Source organism: Neofelis nebulosa, chromosome X (genome assembly GCF_028018385.1).
Source record: "Neofelis nebulosa isolate mNeoNeb1 chromosome X, mNeoNeb1.pri, whole genome shotgun sequence".
In the NCBI taxonomy this organism is placed as follows: domain Eukaryota; kingdom Metazoa; phylum Chordata; class Mammalia; order Carnivora; family Felidae; genus Neofelis; species Neofelis nebulosa.
Genome location: NC_080800.1, coordinates 82,779,607 through 82,790,665, shown reverse-complemented (window position 1 = coordinate 82,790,665; position 11,059 = coordinate 82,779,607).

Below are 11,059 nucleotides of genomic sequence, written 5' to 3'. Positions count from 1 at the left end.
AGGAAGCACAGAGGACCCCCATTAGATTCAACAAAAACCAACCATCAACAAGGCATATCATAGTCAAATTCACGAAATACTCAGGCAAGGAGACAATCATGAAAGCAGCAAGGGAAAAAAAGTCCCTAACCTACAAGGGAAGACAGATCAGGTTTGCAGCAGACCTATCCATGGAAACTTGACAGGCCAGAAGAGAGTGGCAGGATATATTCAATGTGTTGAATCAGAAAAATATGCAGCCAAGAATTCTTTATCTAGCAAGGCTGTCATTCAAAATAGGAGAGATAGGGGCGCCTGGGTGGCGCAGTTGGTTAAGCGTCCGACTTCAGCCAGGTCACGATCTCGCGGTCCGTGAGTTTGAGCCCCGCGTCAGGCTCTGGGCTGATGGCTCGGAGCCTGGAGCCTGTTTCCGATTCTGTGTCTCCCTCTCTCTGCACCTCCCCTGTTCATGCTCTGTCTCTCTCTGTCCCAAAAATAAATAAAAAACGTTGAAAAAAAATTTAAAAAAAAAAAATAGGAGAGATAAAAAGTTTCCCAGACAAACAAAAATTAAAGGAGTTTGTGACCATTAAAAAACCCTGCAAGAAATTTTAAGGGAGAATAGATGAAAATATAAATACATACATACATACATACATACATACCAAAAGCAACAAAGATTAGAAAGGACCAAAGAACACCACCAGAAACCACAAGTCTACAAGCAACATAATGGCAATAAATTCATATCTTTCAGTATTCACTCTAAGTGTCATTGGACTCAATGCTCCAATCAAAAGACATAGGGTTACAGAATGGATAAGAAAACAAGATCCATCTATATGCTGTTTACAAGAGAACCACTTTAGACCTAAATACACCTTCAGATTGAAAGTAAGGGGATAGAGAACCATCTATCATGGTAATGGTCAACAAAAGAAAACCGGAGTAGCCATACTTATGTCAGACAATCTAGACTTTAAAGACTGTATCAAGAGATGCAGAAGGGCATTATATCATAATCAAGGGGTCTATCCACCAAGACCTAACAATTGTAAACATTTATGCACCAAATGTGTGCACCCAAATACAAAAATGAATTAATCACAAACATCAAGAATCCCATCAATAGTAATACCATAATAGTAGGAGACTTCAACACCCCACTCGCAGCAATGGACAGATCATCTAATCAAAAAATCAACAAGGAAACAGTGGCTTTGAATGACATACTGGACCACATGGACTTGAAAGATATATTCAGAATATTTCATCCTAAAGCAGAAGAATATACATTCTCCTCCAGTGCACATGGAATGTTCTCCAGAATAGACCACACACTGGGACACAAATCAGCCCTCAGCAAGTATAAATAGATTGAGACCATACCGTACATATTTTCAGACCACAATGCTATGAAACTCGAAATCAACCACAAGAAAAAATTTGGAAAGTTAACAAATACTTGGAGACTGAAGAACATCCTAGTAAAGAATGAATGGGCTAACCAAGAAGTTAAAGAGGAAATCATAGAGTATATGGAAGTCAATGAAAATGATAACACCACAACCCAAAACCTCTGGGATGCAGCAAAGGTGGTTGTAACAGGAAAGTATATAGCAATCCAGGCCTTCCTAAAGAAGGAAGAAAGATCTCAGATACACAACCTAACATTATGCCTTAAAGATCTGGAAAAAGAACAGCAAATAAAACCCCAAATCAGAAGAAGACAGGAAATAATAACGACTAGAGCAGAAATTAAAGCTATCAAAACCAGAAAAACAGTAGAACAGATCAATGAAACCAGAAGCTGGTTCACCGGAAAATTAACAAAATTGAGAAACCACTAGCCAGTTTGATCAAAAAGAAAAAGGGAAGGACCCAAATAAATAAAATCAAGAATGAAAGAGGAGAGATCACAACCAACAGAGCAGAAAGAAAAACAATAATAAGAGAATATTATGAGCAATTATATGCCAATAAAATGCACAATATGGAAGAAATGGACAAATTCGTAGAAACATATACACTACCCAAACTGAAACAGGAAGAGATAGGAAATTTGAACAGACCCATAACCAGTAAGGAACTCAAATTAGTAATCAAAAATCTCCCAAAACACAAGAGTCCAGGGCCAGATGGCTTCACAGGGGAATTCTACCAAACATTTAAGGAAGAGTTAACACTTATTCTCTTGAAGCTGTTCCAAAAAATAAAAATGGAAGGAAAACTTCCAAACTCATTTTATGAAGCCAGCATTACCTTGATTCCAAAACCAGACAGAGACCCCACTAACAAGGAGAACTATAGATCAATTTCCCTGATGAACATGGATGCAAAAATCCTCAACAACATATTAGCCAAGTGGATCCAACAATACATTAAAAAAAATTATTCACCATGACCAAGCGGGATTTATACCTGGGATGCAGGACTGGTTCAATATCCGCAAAACAATTAACGTGATTCATCACATCAATAAGAGAAAGGACAAGAACCATATGATCCTCTCAATAGATGCAGAGAAAGCATTTGACAAAATACAGCATCCTTTCTTTATAAAAACGCTTAGGAACGTAAGGATAGAAGGATCATACCTGGAGATCATAAAAAGCCATATAAGAATGGCCCAACGCTAATATCATCCTCAATGGGGAATAACTGAGAGCTTTCCCCCTAAGGTCAGGAACAAGACAGAGATGTTTACTCTCGCCACTGTTATTCAACATAGTACTGGAAGTCTTACCCTCTGCAATCAGACAACACACAAAAAAATAAAAGGCATCCAAATCGGCCAAGAGGAGGTCAAACATTCATTCTTCGCAGATGACATGATACTCTACATGGAAAACCCAAAAGATTCCACCAAAAAACTGCTAGAACTGATTCATGAATTCAGCAAAGTTGCAGGATATAAAATCAATGCACAGAAATCAGTTGCATTCCTATACACCAACAATGAAGCGACAGAAAGAGAAATCAAGGAATCGATCCTATTTACAATTGCACCAAAACTCATAAAAAACCTAGGAATAAATCTAACCAAAGAGGTGAAAAATCTACACTGAAAACTATAGAAAGCTTATGAAAGAAATTGAAGAAGACACAAAAAAATGGAAAAAAAGATTCCATGTTCCTGTACAGGAAGAACAAATATTGTTAAAATGTCGATAATACCCAAATGAATCTACATATTCAGTGCAATCCCTATCAAAATAACACCAGCATTCTTCACAGAGCTAGAACAAATAATCCTAAAATTTTATGGAACCAGAAAAGACCAGGAATAGCCAAAGCAATCTTGAAAAAGAAAACCAAAGCAGGAGGCATCACAATCCCAGACTTCAAGCTATACTACAAAGCTGTAATCAACAAGACAGTATGCCACTGGCACAAGAACAGACACTCAGATCAATGGAACAGAATAGAGAACCCAGAAATGGACCCACAAACGTATGGCCAACTAATCTTTGACAAAGCAGGAAAGAATATCCAATGGAATAAAGACAGTCTTTTCAGCAAGCGGTGCTGGGAAAACTGGACAGCGACATGCAGAAGAATCAACCTGGACCACTTTCTTACACCATACACAAAAACAAACTCAAAATGGATGAAAGTCCTCAATTTAAGACAGGAAGCCATCAAAATCCTCGAGGAGAAAGCAGGCAAAAACCTCTTTGATCTTGGCCGCAGCAACTTCTTACTCAACACGTCTCCAGAGGCAAGGGAAACAAAAGTAAAAAAGAACTCCTGGGACCTCATCAAAATAAAAAGCTTCTGCACATCAAAGGAAATAATTAGCAAAACTAAAAGGCAACTGAGAAAATGGGAGAAGATATTTACAAACGACATATCAGATAAAGGGTTAGTATCCAAAATCTGTAAAGAACTTATCAAACTCAACGCCCCAAAATCAAATAATCCAGTGAAGAAATGGGAAAAAGACATGAATAGACACTTCTCCAAAGAATACATCCAGATGGCTAACTGACACAAGAAAAAATGCTCAACTTCACTCATCATCAGGAAAATACAAATCAAAACCACAATGAGATTCCACCTTACACCTGTCAGAATGGCTAACATTAACAACTCAGGCAACAACAGATGTTGGCGAGGATGTGGAGAAAGAGGATCTCTTTTGCATTGTTGGTGGTAATGCAAGCTGGTGCAGCCACTCTGGAAAACAGTATGGAGGTTCCTCAAAAAAGTAAAAATAGATCTACCCTATGACCTAGAAATTGCACTACTAGGCATTTATCCAAGGTATACAGGTGTGCTGTTTTGAAGGGACAGATGCACCCCAATGTTTATAGCAGCACTATCAACAATAGCCAAAGTATGGAAAGAGCCCAAATGTCCATCGATGGATGAATGGATAAAGAAGATGTGGTATATATATACAATGGAGTATTAGTTGGCAATCAAAAAGAATGAAATCTTGCCATTTGCAACTACATGTATGGAACTGGAGGGTATTATGCTAAGTGAAATTAGTCAGAGAAGGACAAAAACCATATAACTTCACTCATATGAGGACCTGAAGAGACAAAACAGGTGAATATAAGGGAAGGGAAACAAAAATAATATAAAAACAGGGAGGGGGACAAAACAGAAGAGACTCATAAATATGGAGAACAAACAGGGCTACTGCAGGGGTTTTGGGATTGGGGATGGGCTAAATGGGTTAGGGGCACTAAGGAATCTCTTCCAAAAATCATTGTTGCACTATATGCTAACTAATTTGGATGTAAATTAAAAAGAAAAAAACTAAATTAAAAAAATCCTAAAGACTCAATCAAAAAACTGTTGGAACAAATTCGTTAAAGTTTTAGGATATACAATCAATAAAGAAAAATTAGTTGTGTTCTTATACACTAACAACAAACTGTTAAAGAAACAAAGAAAATAATCTCAAATTACAATACCATCAAAACAACAAAATACTTAAGGATAAATTTAAGGTGAAAGATCTGTACATTGAAAAGTAGAAGATATTGGTAAGAGAAATTGAAGAAGAAACAAATAGAAAACTGTTCTGTGTTTATTGAGCAGAATAATTAATATTGTTCAAATGTCCATATTACATTACACAATGTGATTAACCCCTATCAAAATTCCAGTGGAATTTTATCAGAAATATAATAAAAATCCTAAAATTTGCATGAAACCACGGAAGACTTCACATACCCAAAAAAATATTGAGAAAGAAGAACGAAGCTGGAGACATCACATTTCCTGATTTCAACCTTTATTTCAAAACTAGATAATCAAAACATCAAGGTACTGTCATAAAATCATACAAATAGAGAAATGGAACAGGATTGAGAGCCCAGAAGTAAACTCACATATAGATGGTGAACTAATATTTGGCAAGAGTGCCAAGAATACTCAATGGGGCAAAGACATTCTCTTCAATAAATTGTGCTGAGAAACTGGATATTCACATGACAGTGAATGAAGGTTGACCCCTATCTTACACCATTCACAAAAATTGACTCAAAATGGACTAAAGACTTAAATTTAATACCTGAAATTCCTCCTACAAGAAAACAAAAGGATATTGATCTTGGCAACTATATATTTGGATATGATGCCAAGGTCACAGGGAACAATAGCAAAAATAAACAATTAGGACTATATCAAACTAAAAAACTTCTGCACAGCAAAATAAATGATAAACAAAATGAAAACACAGCATACAGAATGGGAGAAAATATTTGCAAACCATATATTCAAAATATATAAGGAAACAATACAACTGAATAGTAATCATCATCATCATCATCATCATCATCATCTGATTTTAAAATGGGCCTAAGATCTGCATAGACTGGTTTCCTCGGAAGATATATAAATGGCTAACAGGTCCTTGAAAATATGCTCAACATCACTAATCATTAGAGAAATGCAAATCAAAACCACAGTGAGATCTCACTTCACATCTGTTAGAATGTCTATTATCAAAGAGCAAGAGATATGTGTGTTGACAAGAATGTGAAGATAACGGAATTGTTTTGCACTGTTGGTGGGAATGTAAATTGGAACAGCCACTATGGAAAACTGTGGAGGCTTTTCAAAAAACTTAAAAATAGAACTACCATATGACCCAAGAATCCAACTTCTGGGTATATATTCAAAGGAAATGAAGTCACTATTTCAAAAAGATATCTGCACCCCCATGTTTCTTTGAAGTATTGTTCACAATAGCCAAGACATGGAAACCACTTAATTATGCACTGATGGATAAATGAATCAAGAAAATGCAAATAATATTTACATTACAAATGTGAATAATATTCAGCCATGAGAAAGAAGGATATCCTGCCATTTGAGACAACATGGATGGACCTTGGGGACATTATGGTAAGTGAAATCAGTCAGAGAAAGACGAACACTGTATGTTGTCATATGTGGAGTCTAAAAAAGTCAAACTCAGAAACAGAGTAGACTGGTGGTTGCCAAGTAGGTGAGGGAAACGGGGAGATGTAGTTCAAAGGGTACAAACTTGCAGTTATCAGATGAGTTAGTCCTGGGGATCTAACGTACAGCCTGATGCCTGTAGTTAACAATAGTGTATTATAAACTGAAATTTGCTAAGACAGTAGATCTTAAATGTTATTAACACACACACACACACACACACACACACACCACACACACAAGGTAACTAGTGAGGTGATGGATGTTAACTAACAAATTTGTGGTAATAATTTCACAATATATATGTATATCAAATAATCACATTGTACACCTTAAACTTACACAATGTTTTTTTGTCAATTCATTTAAATAAAGGTGGAAAAATTTTTGAAAAAATTTGAAACAAGAGTAATCTTATCTTCTGGCCTTATAACAAACTTTTAAACACTTTAAATATGAATGGGGTGGCTCATTTGGTTGAGCATCCGACTCTTGGTTTAGGCTCAGGTCATGATCCCAGGGTCATGGTATCGAGCCCCACATCAGGCACCATGCTGAGTGTGGAGCCTACTTAAGATTCTCTCCCTCCCTCTCTCTGTCCTTCCCCAACTGATGCTCTCCCTCTCTCCCTCTCTCTCCCTCTCAAAAAAAATATATGAAAAAAGTGCTTTTAAATTCAAGTTAATTGACCTTTTGATTTTGATTTTAATTTCCTACAGTTGTACAGTGAGAAAATCCAATGGATTATATTATTTCCTCTGATGTTGCTATTTCTCTGTACAAATAAGTAAACTGATACTCTGGGTTCTATATAAGCCTTGTGATTTTGTTAATTATAAGCTTAACCTATGTAAATGGATGTTAATTTTCTATGTGAGGAAATTCAGCTTCTAATCTGGTATGGTTTAGGTACAGAAATTGTTGATTCTTTAAAAAGTCATCTAGGTAATAAGCACCATCATGAAAGTCTTCATGAAAGACAACAAAGTGGCTTTGGCAACACAAAGACATATTTTTCGGCCTGGCCAACACACTTTCCTATTTTGAAATTCCAAGAGTTTCAAAGAAGTCAATATAGTGATATCATATTAAAGATACAATAAAATTAACGTGGAAATGAGAAAGAATGAAATATGGCTTTTTGTAGCAACATGGATGGAACTGGAGAGTGTCATGCTAAGTGAAATAAGTCATACAGAGAAGGACAGATCCCATATGTTTTCACTCCTATGTGGGTCCTGAGAAACTTAACAGAAGACCATGGGGGGGGGGGGGAAGGAAAAAAAGTGGTTAGAGAGGGAGGGAGCCAAAACATAAGAGACTCCTAAAAACTGAGAACAAACTGAGGGTTTATGGGGGGTGGGAGGGAGGGGTGGGTGAGTGATGGGTATTGAGGAGGGCACCTGTTGGGATGAGCACTGGATGTTGTATGGAAACCAATTTGACAATAAATTTCATAATAAAACAGTAAAGATATGATAAAATGATAAAATTAACTGTAGAATCCAATCACATATGTGAATTATGGATATAACATTTCAGATAACCCTCAATGCTTATTATAAACTGCAATAAGCAAACCTGTATATTTCTAACACCAGAGAGCATTTACCTGAGAAACATATATGAAACCAACTCCATACACTACAAAGGAGACATTGGAAACCATTGGAGTAGGGCAGACTATTTAATAAAAGATACTGGTATTACATGGAAAGAATCCATGTCCACTTTCCTCTACATAAGAATCTATGTCCATTTTCCCCTACATAACACAAGAGAATATTTATTCTAGGTAAATGAGTGTTTCTTTCTCTTTAGCCTCCCATATCTTTTAAAATATTTAAGATACCTATTTTTCCTGGAATTTGCTCATATGTATTGGAGTCTCATCTAACTTTATTTGTTTTTCCCAAATGACTAGGTAATTGTTCTAACTAACACCATTCACCAAATGTGTAGAAGAGTTAACACAGCAAACCTGAATTTGCTAGCCTAAAAAGGTCTGCTTGTAAGGTTGGCCCTTGGTGGGATTCTGGTAATATATTAGCCACAATGATAATGAAAAAAAAAAAACAGAAGACCCAATTACTAACATTAGGAACAAGAGAGGTGACATCAGTAGATATTCTACAAATATTAAAAGGATATTAAGTTAACTGGCAAGGCTGAAGGAAAACAGGCACTCTCATACATTGCTGGTGGGTGTGAAAATGTGTAATACCTCTTTGGAGGGATATTTGAGATTACCTAATAAAACTACACTGCACATAACTATCATTTGATCCACCATCCCCATTTCTATAAATATGCCCTGAAGACAGAACTCTAACCATTCAAAAATACATTTGCGTAAGGTTATACTACCATTAATTATAATAGCAAAATATTGGAAATAAATGTCCACATACAGAGTGACTGAACAAATTATGGTAGTGGCACAAGAGAGTGTTATGCAGCTGTAAAGAATGAGAAAGATCTCTATGTATCAACTGGCTTCAAGTCTGGAAAATGTGCAAATAGAGAAATTAATGGAATTAATAAAATTTATTTTTTCCTAACTGTATTTTCCTTAAAAAAACTTTGGTATACTGTGGCTCTTTCACAGTTCTGAGCTCTGACCAAAAGAGATAAGGAAAAATAAGGAAGTGCCACAAAGGAGAGCTGTAAATCACCAAGTCTAAAGCTTTGCCCAGAAAACAAAAACAAGGAAAAAAGTGAAGGTTGACAGAGGGGAACCTGTGGGACCATCCATAAAATGGTTTCTATAGGTGGTTCCTAGAAACATTCCTCTAAGTCTCAGGATGGGAAAGGGACGGACCTAGGATAGAGCATACAGAGCACTTACCTTTGCATCCCTAGATGGGAGGGAGCTGTTGGGAGTACAATGGATCTAGGCCCTTTCAGAACCTTATATCCAGGGCAGACCTCCAGAACACTGCTGCCCCGGATGAGATACAAGGATTGTCTTGGAAGTTGAGAAGCTTGCTGGTATACCAATAAGAAATCCTATGTGAAGAGCCCAAAGCATCTAGGCTCCTTCCTCTTTTTTTGTTTTTTTTGTTTTTTTTTTGTTAACATTTAGTCCATACCGAAGCTACCAATTCATATATATATATATGTGTGTGTGTGTGTGTGTGTGTGTATGTATATGTGTAAAAATTATATATATATATGTATATGTGTATATATATATATGTGTATATATATGTGTATACACATATATATACATACACACACACACACACACATATATATATATATATATATATAATTTTTAATGTATTTTTGAGAGAGAGAGCACGAGCTGGGGAGGGCAGAGAGAGGGAGACAGAGGATCTGAAGTGGGTTCGGGGCTGACAGCAGAGCCTGATGTGGGGCTTGAACCCACGAACCCAAGATAATGGCCTGAGCCGAAGTCAGTTGCTTAACCTACTGAGCCACCCAGGGGCCCCCAGGTTCTTTCCTCTTAAGTGTGTTGCCTCTCACCTTCCCTAGAGCAGGCGGGATTGAGGTTAATTGCGCTCTTACACCTCCAGTCAGTTGGAGCCTTGGAGTAAAAGTCAATCTTGTTCCCCTCTCATCCCCAACCCCAACTCGCCCCCAGTATTGAGCTTAGCCATCCGGACCATTTGAAAGACAGCAAAGAAAGAGTGCCAACTAGGTGAGAGGATGGGTATGGTAATGTAAATTATAGATCCCATTAGTCCCCATCCCTGCCTTTTCAAAGAAAACGCCACGGGTGTTCAGGAATTGTCACTTCACCATTTCCTCTCTCTGGTCTCCCCTAAAGCCAACTCCCTCCGTGAGTCCGCCTCCCTTACCGGACACATAGTAATGGAGTCACACACAGCTGGGCTGGGCGGGGAGCCTGGGAGTGGGGGAGGGGTGTTCAGAAGGTGAGAGAAGCAGAGACCCAGGATGGTCCTAGGGACTTCCTGCACCGGACCTATTCTCAGCCACCATGTCCCATGGATGTCATTTCCAGCCTCGCACCCACCTCCTCCAACAGCAACCACTGCTTCTCTCCACATTTGCCTCCTGCAGGATGACTTCCTGCCTCTTGAGCTCCTGGGCAAAAGACTGATTCCGGCTCAGACGCTGGCTGAGGGATTGTGCCCTCTAAAAACAAATGCTGTAATTCCAGTCGCCTGAGAGATCCGTTTTCAGGATGGAGAGACACCTACCCACCCAGCCCAACATTCTACCACTCCTCCCGTGGCCATCTGTCAGTTGTCAGGTGTATGTCCTTCCAGTCCCCTTTCAGTGCGACACACCTCTGTGCTTCTGCAAGTGAGAGTGTGGTCACGTGACCCACCACCAGCTTTACGTGACCATGTAGTCAACCTGTCTGCCGCAGCCCTGCAGGATGGATGGTAGGATATTCTGCCCCTGAGGTTGAGATGCTTGCTAGAAGAATTTGAAGCTCCTGACCCTGGTGAAGATAGAGAGCTGAAGGAAGGCTGGATTTAGAGCTGGAACTTCCAGTGCTAGTGCTAGGCCTGGGCCTTGCTCTTTAGGAGCACAGGGCTGGCAAGGAATACTTGATGAGGAAGGGGTTTGGGAAGGAAGTTATTTTTATTAATCTGTATGATACTCTGGAGACATATTAACACACACACACACACACACACACACACACACACAGTATGTCTTG